Source organism: Xiphophorus hellerii, chromosome 15, assembly GCF_003331165.1.
Source record: "Xiphophorus hellerii strain 12219 chromosome 15, Xiphophorus_hellerii-4.1, whole genome shotgun sequence".
NCBI classification, from domain to species: domain Eukaryota; kingdom Metazoa; phylum Chordata; class Actinopteri; order Cyprinodontiformes; family Poeciliidae; genus Xiphophorus; species Xiphophorus hellerii.
In genome coordinates, this window is record NC_045686.1 from 13,885,814 (window position 1) to 13,905,477 (window position 19,664).

The window sequence follows — 19,664 nt, forward strand, 5'->3', positions numbered from 1 at the left end:
GGTCTGGATGTGTACATAAGCAATAAAAAGGCCTCAACTGCCAAAGTGTAATTTTTTTTGTTGTTGCTTGTTTTGCTTTTTTTTGGTATCACTGTGCCCACAGGACGTGCAGAAAGTCAAATCACTAATATAAAAAAATGTTATTGTTTCAGTAAAATAAGAACAGAAGCCATTTGTCTGATCTGTGTTCTGGCTACGACTGTTGAAAAACACTGGAAAATGAACGCATGCCACAGACTAACATGTGAAAAGACCGCCAAGATTTTAAGGACTAAGAATAAAATATATAGGACACATCATAGAATCATCATAAAGAAAATTACCATTTGGATTATATAATCCAACACGCTTTGATTGTAGAGCTGCATTAAATTTGTCAAGAAATTGTTTTCAACTATCATTACTCTTGTGGAGTCAAGGGATTTTTAATTAGACACAGACTAATGAACCCAGTGAGTTTTGTTCATTTAGACAATCTTCTAACTGCATTTTCTTCAGCCAGGCCAACAAATCCAGCTCAACACCAATAAGAGCAATTGGAGCATAATTGAAACGTTCCCTTTTTTGGGGAAGACGACTGCAGTGTATCTGACTTCTAATTATGCAGCAGGGTGAACAGACTCGATAGCAACCGCTACGGTTTGCAGATAGATCACTTGCGAACCAATTAGTCATCATGCGAGGACTTTAAGCAGGGGCGCTCTCGGGGTGAGATGTTCAATCAATTTTGTCCTTGCTAAGCACTTGCTAAGATATGTACTGGATACTTTCAGAACCGCTTGAAAACCGCCTTTTGTTCCCTCCCAGACATCTTAGTTCAGCCGGTGCATATGTAAGTGTTAGCTGTTTAGCTGCAGGAATACCAAATGTCATCATTCAGAGCTCTCCATATCCACAATAGATCATCTGTATTCAAGCGGCACGAGTTCCCACATATGCACAAACAGAGGCACACAACTGACTGACACGAACTCGTCAGTATGCCGTGCCATTGTTCGACGTCTGACTGAACCACCAGGGTCACATATTACTTTGTATAAAAGATAGAGTTTGAGTGTGTAGTTATCCGCCCACTCCTTGCTGTAATGGTGTCTGATGTCTGATTCATAGAGGATAGGTAATAACATCCAGAATGCGGAGGCAAGGTAATGGATGAAATCTATTTTCTTGTTTTATACATGCCAATTTGGAGTTGCTGTAGAGAGTTCGCTCAAGTGGAACTATCTGCGCTCTGTACATATGACATTAATGAGCACATCAATGAGAATTCAAAGATCTGCCCCCTCAGCCGTCCTCACCCAGCCTCCTAATGAATTAGGGATTTCAGAGGCATTTTTACATTCCGGGCTAATTTACGCCTCTTACAGCCAACCAACGCTGACTGAACGCTGGTTTATGAATGAAGAAATAGAGAGATGCGTGCAGTTTTCTTCCTTTTGTTCTGCCCTTTAAATTTGCAATTGCATTGAATATTTCACTAGTTGGAGCGTTACAAGATAACGTCTCATGAAATCTTGGGATACTGAAAGCAACAGTACCTCTCATCAAAGTGAAGGACTCTCCTGTCGTTGTCATCGTGTCGCCTGGTGCGTTGTTACGGGCCTTGTATCTTAAGATGAGCGCATTAATCTTGACATCCTTTATCTGCATATGAAACTTTTATTTTGAGCGAAGAAAGGAAGTAGTTGCCCTGTTATTTGACAAGATACTAATGAAGACTGACAGACACCACTCAAAGACTAAAGAGCTGACATGGCCTATGTACTCTTTATATTGTGTGTTTGGGGGCCGTAGAAAAAAAGTTGACATAAAAATATTGGTTCCATTCTTGTTGTCAGAAATGGCAGTGCTCATGTAAATACAGTAGGCTTTTATTCATATTTCCCAATTTCTTACTAGAGTTAACGACAGGGCTGTTCCACAAGCTAAATGTTAATCTGTTTATTCGACGCCAGAACGTGTCGTTGGAACATTTAGAGGTATCCAAACATTTGACCAAAACTGTCATCTTCAAATGAAAGACGAAACTGTTTACAATCTTCAAAATAGTTTGCGATCCACTAAGGCCAAAACTGTTTTGATGGCTACGAAAAATATGTGGTGTAAGTTAAACATCGCTAGGAGACATTTATCTAAATATTAGATGGCTTCTATGCACACGTCTGATATTGAGTCATTGTGATCATCTACAAATTTGAAAAAAAACACAATAAATTTAAATTTGTGCATTTAATTCATGCTTTTGAAGTTTGTTTTAATCATTCCACCCTATAAAAAAAAATAATGCTACAGCTGAATATTTAAAGGCTCAAAGTGAATATGGCACAAACTTTTCACAATATTTATTAATAACTGGGATATTTTTTTTTTACATTGTTTGTTTCCACTAATGTCAAGTTGTGAGTTTTTTAAAAGAGTCATGCATAAATAACATTCAATGGGAAAGACAGCTATCTCAATTCAACATACATAGATTCTTATTCATTAAAAATAATGTCACACAGTAAAATGTAAAACCTGTTGTACCTTTGTAATTAAACTCCTAACTCTATAGGCATGACTCTTCCCGGAAAGAGGCTCTGAGCATGAGTTTTGCTGGTTTTTCAAGGCACAGATTAAATGTACAGGCACTGAGCCATGCGGAGACAGCCTGTAATCACCATCTAAATAGCAACTGAAAGTGACATTTCATTTTCAAATTGGGTTCCGGAGGCGCGGTAATGCAAAAATGAGCTCCTAACAATACAGAAATCTCCAGCAACGGCTGGAGCGGAGGTTTTGCCAGCGCCACGTGTATGATTGTGTGCATTCATGCGCTCCTGCACCGAGGCCCACTGCAGCCTGATCGGAGTGAAATTAATATCCAGGCCCGGATAAAACCTCCGGAGGATGGAGTCTCCCCCCCCTGGAATCGGCGTCATTCGTCGGAGAGACGTGTGCAATCACGCGCACTGTAAAAAAAAAAAGAAAAAGAAAAAAAGTGACATTTCACTTAAGCTCGGCGTTGTGCGACTGGCTAATGCGAGCGGGCGCAAATCAGATGGCACCTGTCAGCGTTTGGCAGAAAGCAATATGACAGATTCTGCTGTGTTGTGAAGAACGGATCAGTTCAGATCAGCTGGTGTCCGATACGGGATACGGAGCTTCCGTGAAGATTTTCCTGACTTGTAGAGCCACAGCAGGGTTGTTCTGATTTTCCTGTGCTGCAGGATTCTATTTTCTAGCTGGAGCACCAGATTGATTACCATGCGCCTAAAATGGCATTGCGAATGTACTCTTAAGTTTCATGCATCTCTGCTAATAAAAGGGAACTAATTTGATTAAATGCTCTTCTTGTCCCACGTCATGAGGTAACTAAATGATATATCTAGCTCATGCCGTGATTGAACTTCTTGTCTACGGGTGACATGCAGCGCCAAGTTATCGCCAGTCTGCTATGCAAATTGGAAACTTATCTTCGTTTAGTTGTCCTCGGTTTAATAATGATCCCAATTAGGGATTCAGGTCAGGTTGGTGATTGAGCTGTTGTTATCTCCATTGAGTAAACAAGGTTTCTTTCTTCTCATCTCTCGGCTTCATTAGCAAGCATAACACATGGCTGCGCTCGGGTCCCTACAAAGGCACAAATCCATAGCAAAAGAGTTGAAGCCGTTGCGCGCAGACATGCAAAGAGATTGACACAAACCGGGGCCTTTGCTGGTTTAAAGGAGGGCTTTAAAAGCTGTAATTATCCCGGGGTAGTGCTCAATTTCTGCATCAGCAGCTTGTTTGCCTACCTCAATTCGACTTACCTCTGGATGTAAAAAAAAAAGAAAAAGGCATTTAGTTTCAACATGAAGGGGTTGAGGGGATCCCTCGGTCCCAGCTGTAAAGCTTTGTGGGCTTTAAAAAAAAAAAAAAAAATTATGATTATTATTTTATTTTATCACCAGGGTGCAGATTTGGTATGCTGGGAGAAAAAAATAACACATGTATCCTTTTAGCTGTGATTGTGATTTCCCTCCTCCTTCTCGGTTGTCATCAAAGAGGCGTTCATGCAGATAAGAACAAAAGGAGCCCGAATGTGTGGAACAAAGCCAACCCGTGAACTTATCAGTGCAGGCACTTGGGAGTTAAGATGCATGAAAAGGAATGACGAGGCTCTGTTGCGATCGTCAGATCCACTGGTTGGATTACAGCCGCAGAACTGATGAATAATACAGACAGTTTTTATAATTTATAAAATGCTTTCAGTCTAAGCTATCATCTTTCTCAGCCCTTTTCACCAAAAGCCAGCAGTCTTCTAGTCGCATTCAAATAAAGCGGAAAATACATATATATTCTTTTTACTCAGTTGCTCTTCTTGTTCACCCCCTTGTAGCAATACACTAGATTCCTGTTGATTGAGGGCGTATGGTGAACTTTATTAATACAAATAAATATTCTGTCTTAATAAATCTATCAATTTGTGGCTCTACAGTAAACTGGAGGTGTGAAGATACCACTAACTATGCATTTTTGATTATGAGTCCAGAATCATTGTATATTTTGCACTGGAATACAAATGTAAGAGAAATTGAACCGTAGTTATGCGCTCCGCAGTCTGCTGCTGAGCATCTCTCCTCACAGATTTCCAACTTGTGTTTTAATAATTCTGACACACTCATGACGTTTTTCTGCATGTACAGCTCATTTATGAGGCGTTCACCTGTCCAACGGGTTAGCGATGAAAAATTGTATTGCGCAGACCACAGAAAAAAGGTCTTGGATTACTGCCAAATGGCAGCTATTGCTCTCAGGCACAGCAATCACTAAGTGTTAGGTGATTCTCTATCTCTACGCTTGCTCTTACTGCAGGATCCCTTGAGAACAAATTACAGTCGGTTTCTTGATGCATACACCTTGACAACTAATGTCTTCACAAACGTACCTAAATCAAATCTGACTATTAGCTTCTTTTTTTTTTTCTTTTTTGGGAGCAAACACAAAATATGTGCCGCAAACAATATCAGATTCTACTATGACTAGATAATGATTAAACAGAAATAGTACTAAAACTAACCCTGATTTAAGTTTTCATTGGGAATTTCAGTTCTACAGAAAAAGTATGCTATTTCATTATTTGAACACTTAAACCACTTTGTCAATATATTTTTTTCCCCCCTGCAAATTTACAGAATTTTCTTTCTAGCTCAGCTCAACAATAAGACTCCACAAAGCTTCTCAGAAGAACCGATTTATATCCTGGATGTCACCTATCCAGAAAAAAAGTGGCCCAGGAATTATCATGTAGTGCTTAGCAGTTAGAAATAAGGCCCTGAATCAAACTTGACCCAGAAAGGAGGCCATTTTGCTTCTCCGTCCATCCGCAAGCGTCAGTAACGTGACGCACAACTCGTTGACTGAAGCCTGATTCCCTCTGAGCGACCTCACAAGAAAAAGGTGTTTGCAGTTTTTAATAACGCTGATAAACGTCTTACCTGCACATTGCCATCCCTTCTACGTCTTAATAAGCTCAGTTCATCTGAGCCACCATCAGGCATGGTGATTTTTTTTTTTTTTTTCCCAACCCGCCACCCTCGTTTCCTCGGGGCTAAATTGCGCCTCGTACATCATAATTTCCTTGAGCCCGAGCAGATGCTCCTTGCAGAATGAGGTTGGGAAGGGTGGATCAAATTAATCTAAATAATTGGTCCTAGCTTGTTTGAGCGGGCTCTCGCACTGATCTCAGTCATTATAATGAAGCTGCGACCTCCCGTAAGCTTGGCTTGGCCAGAGGGCCCCTGCTTGTGTTTAGAATGTGCCATTAGCTTAGCTTAGGTCGTCACGTCCGAGGTGAGGAGACATGCAGTGACAGTGCGCCCTTTTACCCTAACGTCCATAAATCATAACCTTCATCTTGTTGCTTCAATCCTGATTATAATCAGCGCCGCTAAGTTTGAGGGAGGTTAATTATACACATTATACTAATTGAGGCAATTAAAGTTATCCTATATGGCTGTCATATTTGTAACGTAAACACTAAGCCCACACAATACTATTTGCGCTTGCTTGCGCCTATTGCACTTTTTTTTTTCAGATTTACAACCAGAAAAGTAAATGCAGAGTAGAGCATACTTGTTTAGTGAAAGGAAAATAACACAAAGTGGGTTTTTTGGGGGGGGAGGGGGGGGGAGGGTTACAAATAAACATCGGCACATTGTGGCCAGTGGCATGCAGACATTTTCGCAGGGCAGACGGTAAAGGATACAAAAGGGAATCTGGTGTGGCGATTGGAACCGTTGGCAGCTTTCGTAGTGTGTGATTTTAAATTTTTTTTACAGGCCAAAACTTACAACATAAAAGAAAATCAAAAGGGCATTTTGTTGTTTTTTTTCTCCAAAGGAAAAGGGCAGGCGTTCTAACACCACCTAGTGTCTATCTGCGCACGTCCCCGACTGCGACTGTGTTTGTATTCGCTGCCTCCTTTTCTGTAACTACAGCTGCCGTTACTACCAGATTCTCACATCTAGAGACCAGATTTATTGCCCATTCCTCCTTGTAAAAAAGCTCAAGCTCGGTCAGATTGGATGGAGTATGTTTGTGAAAAGCATTTTTTAGCTCTTGCCACTAATATAGAATAGAATAGAATAGAAGTACTTTATTCATCCCAGCAGGGAAATTACTTTGCAGTTACAGCATAGAGACAAGACACAATAACAACTACCACTGAGTAGTAGTTGTACATAAAATAAAAAATAAAAAAAATATAAAATGCTATGAATTGTAAAAATATGAAATGCTGTTAATATAAAAAGCAACTTAGAGCAGTCCTTGCAAAGATTCAAAAAATGCAGATATGTAGTATATTTAAATATATGTACAGCAAGTGTGCCACAGTGCAGTTGTGCAAAATTGTACTGATTAGTGTAGAACAATGATTTAGCTTTTATTGTACAGTGAGATGGCATGTGGATATGCACCTGAATTTAGCTGTGTACTTTGGATTTCCATCCATAATGTCAGATGCTTTGACATAAAGCATTCCAACATAGTTCTGGCTGTATGCTAGAGAGCTGCTGTAAGTTGCACCAGTCTTTTCCAGCTTTTGACATTTTGTCCTGCGGGACTGACCAGTACTTCCCCAATAACTCTGACCAGCTTCTGTGGTAGTGCTGAACCACAGCATTTCACTGGTTCCTTTCAGATCTTAGGTCCTCAATAAATGCCCAACAAACAACAAACCCGGCCTTTTCCAGATCACTTTGTCCTTTAACATCATTAATGTTTGAGCCGTCGGGATTACGGGCCCTATGTGCTCTAAGAACGTCCTGTTGAGGTTACACACAAAGGAGTCGGGTTTACAACTTGCAACATTCACCTGAGCCAACATGTTTGTAATGTGTTTCTCTTGTTACCCAAATGTGTGCTTATAAAATTCACTTTGTGCCTTGAGTAAAACCAAAGTTGTTGTGAACCGTCCTCAACGTGGCGCTGTCTGCTGAGAAATCTAGCTCTCAGATCAGAAGGACTCTGGAAGATCATGCGTTGGGTCTGCGCACCACGGACCCCTGCTGCTTCTGCAGCTGCTGTAACACTTTAATATGCCTTGTTTATTCTACAACCTCGTATCGCTTGCACATCTCATAGTAGTTACTGGGTTATGACTACATTCTGAGGAGAATCAGGGGCATCAAATTGGTGGAGTGGCTTTTTCCCCTGTTCTGTGTTGGGTCCATGCAGTTGATCATGAGGTGTGAAAAAAAAATAATCATTTTTGTTAATTTTTCAAAACTTTGATGCTGCTGTATGTTGTGCAGTGTGAGCTGGAAGATTTTGTGAAAAGTGAAACACTCTGGGAGGACGCCATCTGCTGTCAAAATTAACTATGGCATTATCTCTCATAGTCCTTGGGGTGTATTCAAATTCTTTTCTTTTCCAATATAACGTCACATGTTGGCCGCATTTTCTTTGTCAGGTGAATCTATTTGGTGAGACTTTATCTTCCTATAAGACTCTCTTTACTTCTAGCTTTGGTATTTATTTTTAATTTTGAAAAAAAAAAAAACATTTCAAATTATTATTTTTTTAATACCTGGGGTTCCCCTGAATGCTAAGCTGCAGACTCTCCCGGAGGTCTTTAAGACTTACGGTGCATTTTGTTGAAGCAGCAGTTTATCAACAGCTGAGAGGAAGCGGTTATATAAGTTCATCAGGAAGGCCAGCTCTGTCCCACGATGCCCCTCAACCCAGTCCAAGAGGTGGGAGACAGGAGAACTCTAGTGAAAATAACATGGCTCCTGGACAATGTCTTCCACCTCATGCCAAGTCAGTTGCAGAGTTGCTGCTGCAGAGCAACTCTGTCACATCTATGACTTCACTGCTCCCAGCAAACTCAATAAGTTGTGCACATCCCTGCTACTGTTTTCACAGTCTTCAATTGGCTTTTTAATTTTTTACACTCATGTGAACAGATTTCGTTTTTGCACGTCCCTGTAATCTGATTTTCCAAAACTGCACAGTTTTTTCCTCTTGTGCTGTAATGTTTACCTTACAATACAGCTTTTGTTTATCTTTTCTTCCCCTTTATTATCTTCATGTGTATCTTCATATATTTGCCTGTTACTTTGCAGCTAATTTACTGGGATTTATCCACCGAGGGATATTACACTGTATTCGATTCAAAACATAGAAAGAGTAGCGAGGAAGGTGTACATTCACCTAGAACTATATGGCTAAATTAGAAAGTAAAATATTCACTTAAATTATTAAATGAAATCGCAGAATCAAATATCAAAGGACAAACACTAAACACAGCATCATTTTAGCTTTCCCCTTACCTGCTACCTGAATTTTTGTTTCTTTTTTTAGTTTTGTTGCATCATCCTATGTTAATGTTGTCTTCTTTCCTTCACAGAACCTGCTAAACTGTTAAATAGAGTCTAATGAAGGCAGTGTAGCATTAATTTAATAACCATATTTTAATGTTTGTTTGGTAGAGTAATGGGAAAGGATTAAGGTCACTGAAAAAAATGAAAAAAAGATTCCTGACTCTAATCTCAGAATTCTGAGATTAGAGTCAGAAATCTTTTTGTGGCCCTAATCCTCTCCTATACCCTGGGCTCATACAAAAAATAAATAAACAAATAAATAAATAAAACAATTATTCAAGGATTGGTAAAAGTTCAAAAACTGAACAACATAGTACCATAAAGAGATCAAGACAAAATGAAGAAAGGCATGCATTGCAATTAAAGTGAAGGTAGAACATGACATAGCAACACCGATTAATGTTGAAACCCCCAGAGACTAGATTAGGCTTTCTTTTAAACTCTAGCTGACATTATTACCGCAGAGTCTAAAGCCCCGTTTATATGTCCGTGTGTGTGTGTGTGGGTGTGTGTGTGTGTGTGTGTGTGTGTGTGTGTGTGTGCCGGGGGCATTTTAATGTGCCCATGAATCATTATTTAGATGCGGGAAGCATCTGGAATTAAATTTAGTCAGTCTAAGCTGAAATTGGACTAACTCATATTTGGAGAAGTATCAGCCACTTAGAAAAAGCGCATGGCTTGCTCTGTCCCTGTTACTGTGTAGCATTGAGATGAATACTTTTTAATAAAGGCTGACAAAAGAGGTCACAGAAAGGTATAGCTTGCTTGAGAGAGGAGCCAGCAGTAATAGTACGAATAAATGTCTTCTGTAGGACTAATGCAGATACCATGTAGCAGTATGCATACCCATTTCATTGTTTATGTATTTTGTCAAGTGACAACCAAAATATTTTATTGGGGGCGTGCCGTGGTGGCGTAGGGCGTAGCGCGACCCGTATTTGGAGGCCTTGAGTCCTCGACGCGGCCGTCGCGGGTTCGACTCCCGGACCCGACGACATTTGCTGCATGTCTTCCCCCGTCTCCTTTCCTGTTTCCTGTCAGCCCACTATCACATAAGGGACACTAGAGCCCACAAAAGACCCCTGGGGGGTAAAAAAAATATATATATATATTTTATTGGGCTCTTGTTGTAATGTACTCGCACACATGCATAATTAGAAGAAGAAGAATTACTTTATTCATCCCAGCAGGGAAATTATTTAAACGTCAAGTTCCCATACCGGGAGTCGAACCCGGGCCGCCTGGGTGAAAACCAGGAATCCTAACCGCTAGACCATATGGGACTTAGTTTTATTTTCTTTAATTATGAACTAAAAGGAAAATGATACATAGTTTCTGAAATATACACACACACAAAAATCAGTGTAGTGCAGCATTCATGAAGGTAGAAAACTCTACTCTGCCTAAAATAAAATCCAGTTTAACCAGATTAGTGAGCACACACTATTATTAAAAAAAAAAGAAACACACCAGACACGCCAGGGATAAAGTTGTGGAATTTCCCACAACTTTGAACATCTCATAGCGCACTATCCAATCCATCATCAGAAAATACAGCTCTGGAAAAACTGGAGAGACCACTGCACTGAACCCAAATATTGATTTCTGAACTCTTCCTGAGATATAACGTTACTATTGTTGTTTCTAAATGAACATGAACTTGTTTTCTTTGCATTGTTTCAGGTCTGAAAGCTCTGCATCTTTTTCGTTATTGTGACCATTTCTCATTTTCTGCAAATAAATACAAAAATTTTGTTTGGAATTTCAGAGACGTGTCGTCAGTAGTTCATAGAATAATAAAAATAAAAAAAAAACAGTGTTCATTTTACTCAAACATATACCCGTAAAAAGTAAAATCAGAGAAACTGATCATTTTAAGTGGTCTCTCCATTTTTTCCAGAGCTGCTGTATCTGAACACTGATCAGAAACGCAGGCCATCTGTGGAGGAGCTGCAGAAATATCTGAATATCTGCATCGTGTAGCTCGGAAAAAAACAACAACATTGCTATCAGAAAGCCATGAGAAGTCTCAGTTTTCATCCATAAGCCGTGAATGGGTCACAGTAAACTTGTGAGAGAACTTTTGGTCAGATGACGAGCAAAATTGAGATAACACTGCATATAACCCCGAGAACACCATCAGAACCATAAAACGTGGTGGGAATCAGCGCCCTCACAGTCAACAGGATGAGGGAATCATTTTCATCGGCAAGGAAAGGGCTGTTGGTGGCCGCAAAAAGATTTTACACTCTGGGAAACCCTGAAAATCCAGACAGGGCTGCAATGAAACCTAAATCTAATTAAGATAAAATGTGTAAACAGTTGTTCATAGCCACTGCTGATAAACTCTGGCAGAGCTTAGGTTTATTTTGAGACTAAATTTAGTGAATACAAGTGCACATTGAAGTTGAATTAGAATATTAAAGCAACATTTGGCTGCAGTTATAAAACAATAATTTTAAGGCAGCTGTTTCAAAGACTGTGGCAGGCTGCCTTCCCTTTGTGGCCTGTGTATATTCTCAGTCATCCGCGTCAAGTCTACAACAACAGGCTTAGATTGAAGGCTATTCAGGAGTCTTTGTCTTATTAACAAAGACTCTTGGATGGGTGTCAAAACATCTTCAGGACAAACCGAGGAAAAAGTCAAATTGCCTTCAATTTAAACCTGTTGTAGTTTTTTTTTCTTCACTTTCCTACCGAGTCAGGGATCGGAACAACACTCTTCCATCTCAGCTGCGTCTCCCCATGGCAGCAGGATTAATGTAGATTGTTCTAAGCAGTAGAACAAGACTCCTCCTCCCCCACTTGGGTCAGATCCATGATGTCAGAAATCAAAGCCCAGCAGCCTCTGCAGAAGGTTTTGTGGCTAAGAGAGTTTGTAGTGAAATGTGTGAAGTAGAGCAAAAGGTGAGGACAAACATGTTGAGCAGAGGGGTAGTATGGCCCCTCTGCAGGACGTGTGCATTTATTATTATTATTATTATTTTTAATTCCCTGAAGCATTGCACTGTCCCTTATAAAATTTATAAATATCAGCGCATCTATTTTCGGTTCGTCCAGGGAACACATGTGCTCATAGTGCCGCACACTATGAGCTTTCATCCTTAACATTTTTTTTTTTTTTTTTTGAATAACACGCAGGTGCACACGTTTACACACTTTCAGGTTAGAAAGACACACATTTCCTCCCCCTGTTAGCTCTTTCTCCCAGACACACACACTCTCACTAGCAACCCAGCAACATAACATCAGCTGCTCCACATAAGGTCACTAAATGGTGTGTACCAGATACATAATGAGGAACGGGCAACTGTGGATTCTGCACAGTTGTTCAATTTTTTTTTTATCTGCTTTTCCAGAGGAAGGACGTTGATAAACACAGGGAGCTCTTGCTCCTCTTCCAGCAGAGGCTGCAGTGCTATGGTGTGACAGCCAAGCGCCCCCCCCCCAGTGCAACATTTACTTAAAGCACAATGTAAGCTTTGTTCGTTTATTTCTGTTCCCTCAGGTGTTGTGAGGCTGGTGCGCTGAGACCTGGATGTGGAGCAGCAGAATGCGGTAAAGAGCGTGTGCATTTACCAGCCGGGCGGAATCAGACGGCGACTTCTTTAAATGACAGATGAGCTCCGGGACCGTCGTACATCATGTCGCGCTCGCCTGAGCAGGAGGAAACCCTGAACGGTTTTTGGACTCGGGATGTCATGAGGAGCTGGATCGCGACACAGACGGGCCAAAAAAGAGAGAGATTTTTTTTCTTTTTTTTTTTTTAGCACCTGCGGGGTGGGATTTATGCTCAAATTGTTTGCGTTTCTTTGTCTCGCTTGCTGTCGTTTTTCAATGTGCATCACTAGGTCACAACCACAAGCGCTGACGTGCTACTCCTTCCGTTGTGTCCCATCTGTTTAACGTGACACATTAGTGACACCATCAACAGATCCCGAGGTGGTTTGTGCCAAACGACTGGCCGGTACTTATTTTAACTAGCATTTCTTGTTTCGGCGTGCACTCCCGTGTCAACGGATGTAGAATTATCGTTTCCATCATGCAACAACAACACCTGGCATCCGCAAATTCACCAGACCTCTCAGAATACCACAGAACTCCCTCGTCGATGTTTCAGCACCTGGTGCCAGGCAAATAGGTTTTTGTACTCTAATCTAAAGTAAAAGTGATGTTTTCAAATATTGTTCCTTGGCTCATAGCTGTTCAGATGTGGATGTAGCTTGGTTCTCATAAAGATGAGTTCTGTGGTAGTTATGCATATGCAATTCATCAGCAACTCTGGACAACAGTCTCGGTTATATCAGTTCAGAGAATCAAGGAGAAGTCCTGTAGAAATATCTTGCGTGCATTTTGCTCTTTTTATGCAGTTAAAACGTCCCAAAAATATTACAGACATAAACCTGAGTGATATCCATTTCCATTTCCACATTCATAAGGTTTAGCTCCAGTGATCCCAATTATTGGAGCCGTAACCACTTCAACCCTTCTAGAAAGGTTTTTCCATAATGCTGAAAAGTGTGTTTGACTCTACTTCCAGAATCATATTTAGGTCAGACACAGATGTTGGAGACGCCGTTTATATGCTGCAGAATCAAATATATAAAAAGTCTACGCAGGAGTAAGAAGCATGAGGTAGATGCCCAAATGTGTGACAAGGGTCTTCATTTTTTAAGGGCATGGCCCTTTGAAAAACAAAATTTATCAATCTTAAAAGATCTTCAATTGAACCTTTTGGGTTATTTTCTGCACTACACAGTCGAGGTGGCATAGCCTGTCCCACTAATGCCTGTTGGTGTGGCTAGACGCTTTGATGGCCACACCAAAGAGATAAAGAATGATGAGATGTTCTCTGTGGTGCTCCTGTGCTGCTGACCACCTGGTTAGACAGGTGACCCTTCAGTCCAGTCTCACAAGCTGTGGCCTGTTTGTCAGATAACAATCGATATAGGCCATTGCTGAGGCCGCCATTGGTGTCTTTTTTTACTTTGTTCAGATGACAGTGGATTGGTTGAAACAGACGTATGACGCGTCCTCAGCTCCAACTCCATGGCATTAAGCAAATTTAGAGGTTCTTGATATTCGCTTGTTTGCGTAATGTATTGGTAACATGTGCCAATCATGGAAGAGCTTCCTCAACAAGACATGACTTTTAAAGAGCTGCTTCACTGCTGCAGCTAGTTGTGTTAAGCTGGAGCAAGTTAAGGTTTTGTGACAGCTCCTCTCATAGAAATACAACGCACCTAATTATTTTCTCTAAAATGCCTTCGGATAAGTTCATATGTAGCACTGTGTGGAAGTCGGAACTCGGTCCCTTTGGGAACTCGGCTCAGTTTTGTGTGTGTGAACTGCCTGACTTCCCAAGACTTCTTATCTCTCACAGGACCGGCCACATCCATGACTCTGAGAACCATTTGTTATGCAGGTTCACAAGATCAAGTGGGTGTTTGTCATTCCCAGGCACACTTCTTCACAGTGGTTGGCTGCCTGTCTCCCCGCGATACCGCAGCGAGGAGAAAACAGCATGAAACGGGCCACGGTCATCTGCCACACAGAGAAGCAGCGCGCAGAAGCCAACTTCTCATATGTTGCTCGGATTTGCTTCAACGTTGCACTGATTTGTCAACAAGATGGTCAGGCAGACCGTATTTGCTACAACAGTCCGGTCAGTCATAGAGCAGCAGCTCACACGCTACCAAAAGATAAGAAAGATTTGCACTGAAAAGCAGGAATCTCTCTCTTTCTGTGACACACAGTCATTAGCAGTCACAGCAGGCATAAGTGTGACCCCACAAATAGTGTTTGGGTCATCACAGCTAGAGCTGGAGCCTGGAGGATGTGCAGCAGTGAAATAGGAGAGAGTACAGCATATTCTTTGCAAAGGCCAGAGGCCATGGTGTGCTACTCCCTATGCTTGTCCTCAGCAGTGGATACAGAGGACAGGCTGGTGACATCACACAAGGCCACTCGCGGTGACTCACAGACACTAATTCATTAAAGTTTGAACCTCTGCCTCTTGCTGAGTTTGACTCCTCTCCACCTCGCGGCTGACATTTTCACCTGCGACATTTCAAGAATCTCCCTCAAATCTCTTGTTCACCTTCCTTGGACTTTGTCGCACCGCTCCGCAAACACACACTCACGCAGCACATGCAATAATGACAGATCTGCTGGGCGTAATCCCCATGCATTCAAATGGGAAATTTTGCCGAGTTTTAGCATGAAATTGGACTGGGATAATTGTTCCAGTGAGCGTCTGGATGTGCCATCTGTATGGACACAGACCCCAGATGAAAGTTTCGAAAGGCGTAGAAAAGACAACGACGCCTTCTGCCTGAACAACGTGCAAAATTTACGCTGATTTCTAATACATTGTTTTGGTTAGCTCTGTTGGTACCCTGTCTCCTCTGACAGAGGTAGATATAACGTGGCAAAATGTTTAAAAATGTCCAGTTAAATTTGCCCGGAAGACGTTTAAGTATAGTAAAATGGAGACCAATATAGACACAATGAGATGGAGAAATAAAGAGGTCTGTTTTGCAGAAACAAAGCGCTTTGTGCGTGTGTTTTTCCTTCTTTTTTTTGTGTGCTCTCTTTTAGCTCACAGGTGAATGATATGGAGGACCTCGACAGAGCAGTCAGCCAGCAGCCTTAGGAGTAAACATGACAGATGCTGATGGACCCTGACACAGAGAGATAAGCATACTCCCAGAATCCCACTCTGCTGTCCGCTCCAGTGCAGGTTCTACCTTTCATTCCCACCACACAAGCCATGTTGCAGCCCGTGATCAGCAGGTACCTCAGTGTCTTGATTGCCCAAGTGTAGCATACGATGTGAATGCTCAAAGGTGGACTTTATAGTTGAATGATTATTCTAGCAGCTGCCTTATTTACTGGCATCACGATGCCTGAATACCAGATCAGACCTCGTTTTATTGAGACGTCTTGGACTCAGCAGTGGTTTTGTATATATGGTCTTGGTGTAACTGGTGTTAAACTCCAGTTTTAATATTTTCAAAGAAAACATATTCTTTGTTTCCACAAATAGAAAAAACAAGTCCTTTCAATAAACCTAAAAATCCTTAACTCTGTTTGGTGTAGAATAATATATTTAAAGGGGCAGTATTTTGTATTTACCAGGCACATAGAGTAATTTTATGGCACAATCAATTGAGTTGCTATAAATATGCTATGTATATCAAGTATGACTTTAAAAATGACTTTGTAAGTTAATGCCTTGAAATTGGGCCTCTGTCTCTTTAAAAACTCCTGCTTTTTCTGAAACTCCGCCTTCAGGAAGTCATCACAACATGTCTCCTCTATTAACCCTTTTTTACCAGCGTTGCACTGAGTAGCTTGCATAATGAGCTCAGCAGATGGACAGCAATTGTGAGAACATGCTAACGTTACTTAACACCAGCTGGTTGTCAAGGGTTCAATGACTTTTGGAAATGATAATTTCTCACTGATTTGGCAAAAAAAAAATCGAGACTAAGTCAAGATGTCCTTAACACATTTTGGATTTGTTTAAAATCTATATTTTCCAATTTTCCCATTGCAATTTTTTTTTTTATTTTAACACGATACATATTTTAGATGTTACAATTTCCAGACACTCAAGACAATTTTTTTTCCTAATTAGAGGAACTAAAGTCGAGGCTTCAGCATTAATCTATAACTCCTCTTAACATCTGGTGTCACTCATTGGTGCTTATATCAACAAGTGGACTTTCCATTGGCCTGTCTGTCTCCATTGATCTCACTATCTGTTTATACACACATACCTGATCAATCGTAGCCTGGCTCTAACTGATCGCTATCACTTGCAGTCACTCACGTCCAGAGTGCGGCCCGCTGATAGCCTGTGGCCTGCAAATATGTGGACTCTGCATCATGTTAACTGGTATCGGATCCTCTGGTGGGCGGATGGGGCGGAATCAATTAATCTGGAGAAGATTGCAGGACAGCAGATATAGCACGCAGCTGAGCGTGTGCAGTTTGGATAAAGTGACAGACAGTGAACTTAGTGGAGAGAGACAATATGTAGCTCCAGGCAGCAAAACTGTATGGTAAGTAAGCAGAGGTTTTGTTTGTTTCTGAAAGTAGAGCTTGTGAGAAATGGTGGAAGCCGAGTGACTCAAATGCATACGCCCCACACCATCCTTAATCTGACTCCTCGGGGGGACGACTGCCTGTAGTGATGGTATAAGGACTGTGTGTCATATTTAATGTTAGTCATTTTCTGACCTGTTGGATTGTCTGCAGAGACTCTGAGTGTTTTAGCCAGAGGCAAAAATGGTTATTCGAGGCATGGGGAGGGGGTTAATAAAAGAATAAGTAAGACTGACTTAAACTGGGGTGGGCTGCTGTTCCCCCCTCCCCACCCTCCCACCAAGCTTTCTCTCTGATCCTGCAGGGTTGTTCCATTTCTTGTCCTGTTCTTGAAAAAAAATTATCCACATTTCTCTCCCTCAAGTATTTAAAATTAGAAAAATAAAACCAAGGTGCAAGATCAACAAGTCTTATCAGCCACTTCCACCGATCAAACACTTGTGACAGTACATTTTCCCTTCCTGGATTTAAGGTGGGACTGTGACAGTTACGCCTGTTCGGCTGCAGGATGTGACGGCTGCAAGGAGGAGACAAACACCTCGCAACTGGAGGCGCAGTAGAAAGAATTAGCAGCTGCTAATCAGATCAGCGGGAGGCAGCTGTTCCCTCATCATCTCGAACATCTGTTTATCCTCTCAAACAATTCAGGAATTCACAATAACTCAGAGGGAGCATCTCTACAGAGAGGCACTCGACAAATTTTTACATGTTGCATTTGCAAAATAAATAAATAAAAGGCAATCAAAGATCCTGGTCATGTCTTCATCGAGTGTGTAGAGGTTATTTTTAAAATTCGCTTTACTATCATTGTGCATGTCCTGCAAGAAATTTAGCCTGTCACAGAGACTGATATTTGGGTGTAAAAGTCTGACAGTGAATTTAAAGGTTCATATTGAAATCGGTGTATAATAGAGTCGGACAGACACGGTTGTTGGCAGGTATTTTCATAAAGACCTGCAGTTATATCTGGTCACTTAAAGGCGTTAAGTCTGAATAAACCCCGTACAGCCAGGTAAATCTTATATTGCATTGGTGCATGACTGTGACAGAAGATGATAGCAAGAGGCCACCCTCTAAAATAAAGTATGTAGTGCGGCTGCGGAGCGGTGACCTGTGTGAGAAATAAATTACAATACGGAGGGAACATCACATTCTTTTAGCCCGAGGAGGACTGAAAGATGAGGTTCTGTGTGACACCATTTCTCTGCAGACTGTTAAATGCCACTATTTGGTCTTTTTTCCATTCATGAGGGAACTTTTTTTCTTCTTCTTCTTCTTCTTCTTCCCCCACCTGCCCCTGAGCACTGCGCTCTGCTTGGCTACAAATCTCAAGTCGTTCGAATGCTGAAATGGACTCTGACCTCTGCAAGTTTCCTGCAAGCCACCACAGTGAACTGAAGTTTCCGCTTTGACTGGAAGTTGGAAGGAATCCACTCAGATTTGTCCTTGCGCGTGTACTGGTTATGCAACTTGTTTATCGCGATGCTTTGGAAATTCTCCATGGTATGGGAGCTAAAAAGGTAGCTATTGAGAGTTTCGCCCAACAAACAGGACATCGTGCTGCTCTAGTGATACTGTGACCATGTTGTCATCATGGAATTTTGATTCCGAGCTTCGTTGGCAAAGGCGGTGAATACTTACATAGATAGGATTTTTTTTTTGTTCAGTTTTAATAAATTTGCACTCAAAAAACTATTTCCACATCGTCATAATGGGGTATTTGAGTGTAGGATTTTGAAGAAAGAGATTCATTTAATAAAATTTGGAATAAGGCCCTAACATAAGAAAATGTGGAAAACATGAAGCGCTGTGAATGATTTCCGGAAGCGCCGTTTGTAAGGACCGGCTTCATTGTCATACCAAAATCGCGAGGCTCGATACTGTAGACGCAATAACACGGACACATACACCAGATACATGAAGAGACGGGAAATAACTAAGACCAGGGGAATCTGTTAGAACATTACTGGTGTTAACTCTTTGATTTTTATGTTCTCTTTAGGTACATGAAAACAGCTTTCCCTCTGTACCAGGATTAGTGCTGCTTTTCTTTTCTGCTCCAGTCATAATCTCTGCTTCAGTAGCATGGTGGGTTCAATTAGACGAAGGCAGAAGTGTCTGCCTGATCAAGTTTGGTCTAAAAGCTTTCTGCATGCCTGCTTGCTCTGTTTCTTCTGCCTTCAACTATGAGACAACACTGCCCTCACAGGTAGCTTCAGACTGTCACTTTTTCTGTCTGCCCGACGGAGAGGACATAAGAATTTCAAATTAATATTTCATCTAGTGAGCACAAGCTTTTTCTTGCGACTCTGTGCCTCCACCGAACTTGGAAAGTGGTGAGAGGTGTGAAACTCTCCAGTCATCCTGGGTGTTCATAATCAGTGTTTCATTTCATGTTGACGCGACACAGCCTTTGACGCTCACGGGTCGATAATGCTGCTCTCCGGCCTGTTCGTGTTGAAGGCGTGAACTCTAAACACAGAGAGTTTCATTTGGATTCACAGCCCTGCTTGTTTGGCCTTTTCTGTTACTTGCATGACAGCTGCATAATTTAAGGGTTTACAGTTATTTTCTCCCCCTCGTGACAGTTTTTCCGTCTCATTGTGCTGCTTTTAGGAATCTGATGTAATAGCAAAGCTGTTATAGCTGAGAATCTCTGTCGCACCGCTGTGAGATGAATTGTTCTGGCTGAGTCTCTCTGAG

General features: G+C 41.4%; 1 long non-coding RNA gene and 1 other non-coding gene across 2 annotated transcripts; one reads left to right on the plus strand and one right to left on the minus strand.

Moving 5' to 3' along the window:
* Window positions 1-10,060: 10,060 nt before the first annotated feature.
* Window positions 10,061-10,132, minus strand: trnae-uuc (transfer RNA glutamic acid (anticodon UUC)). Its single transcript has one exon. It is a non-coding gene; the product is annotated as a tRNA-Glu (tRNA).
* A 6,438-nt stretch (window positions 10,133-16,570) lies between these two features.
* Window positions 16,571-17,706, plus strand: LOC116734577 (uncharacterized). The gene is made up of 2 exons (XR_004342244.1): window positions 16,571-16,918; window positions 17,434-17,706. It is a non-coding gene; the product is annotated as an uncharacterized LOC116734577 (long non-coding RNA).
* The last annotated feature ends 1,958 nt before the right edge of the window (window positions 17,707-19,664 follow it).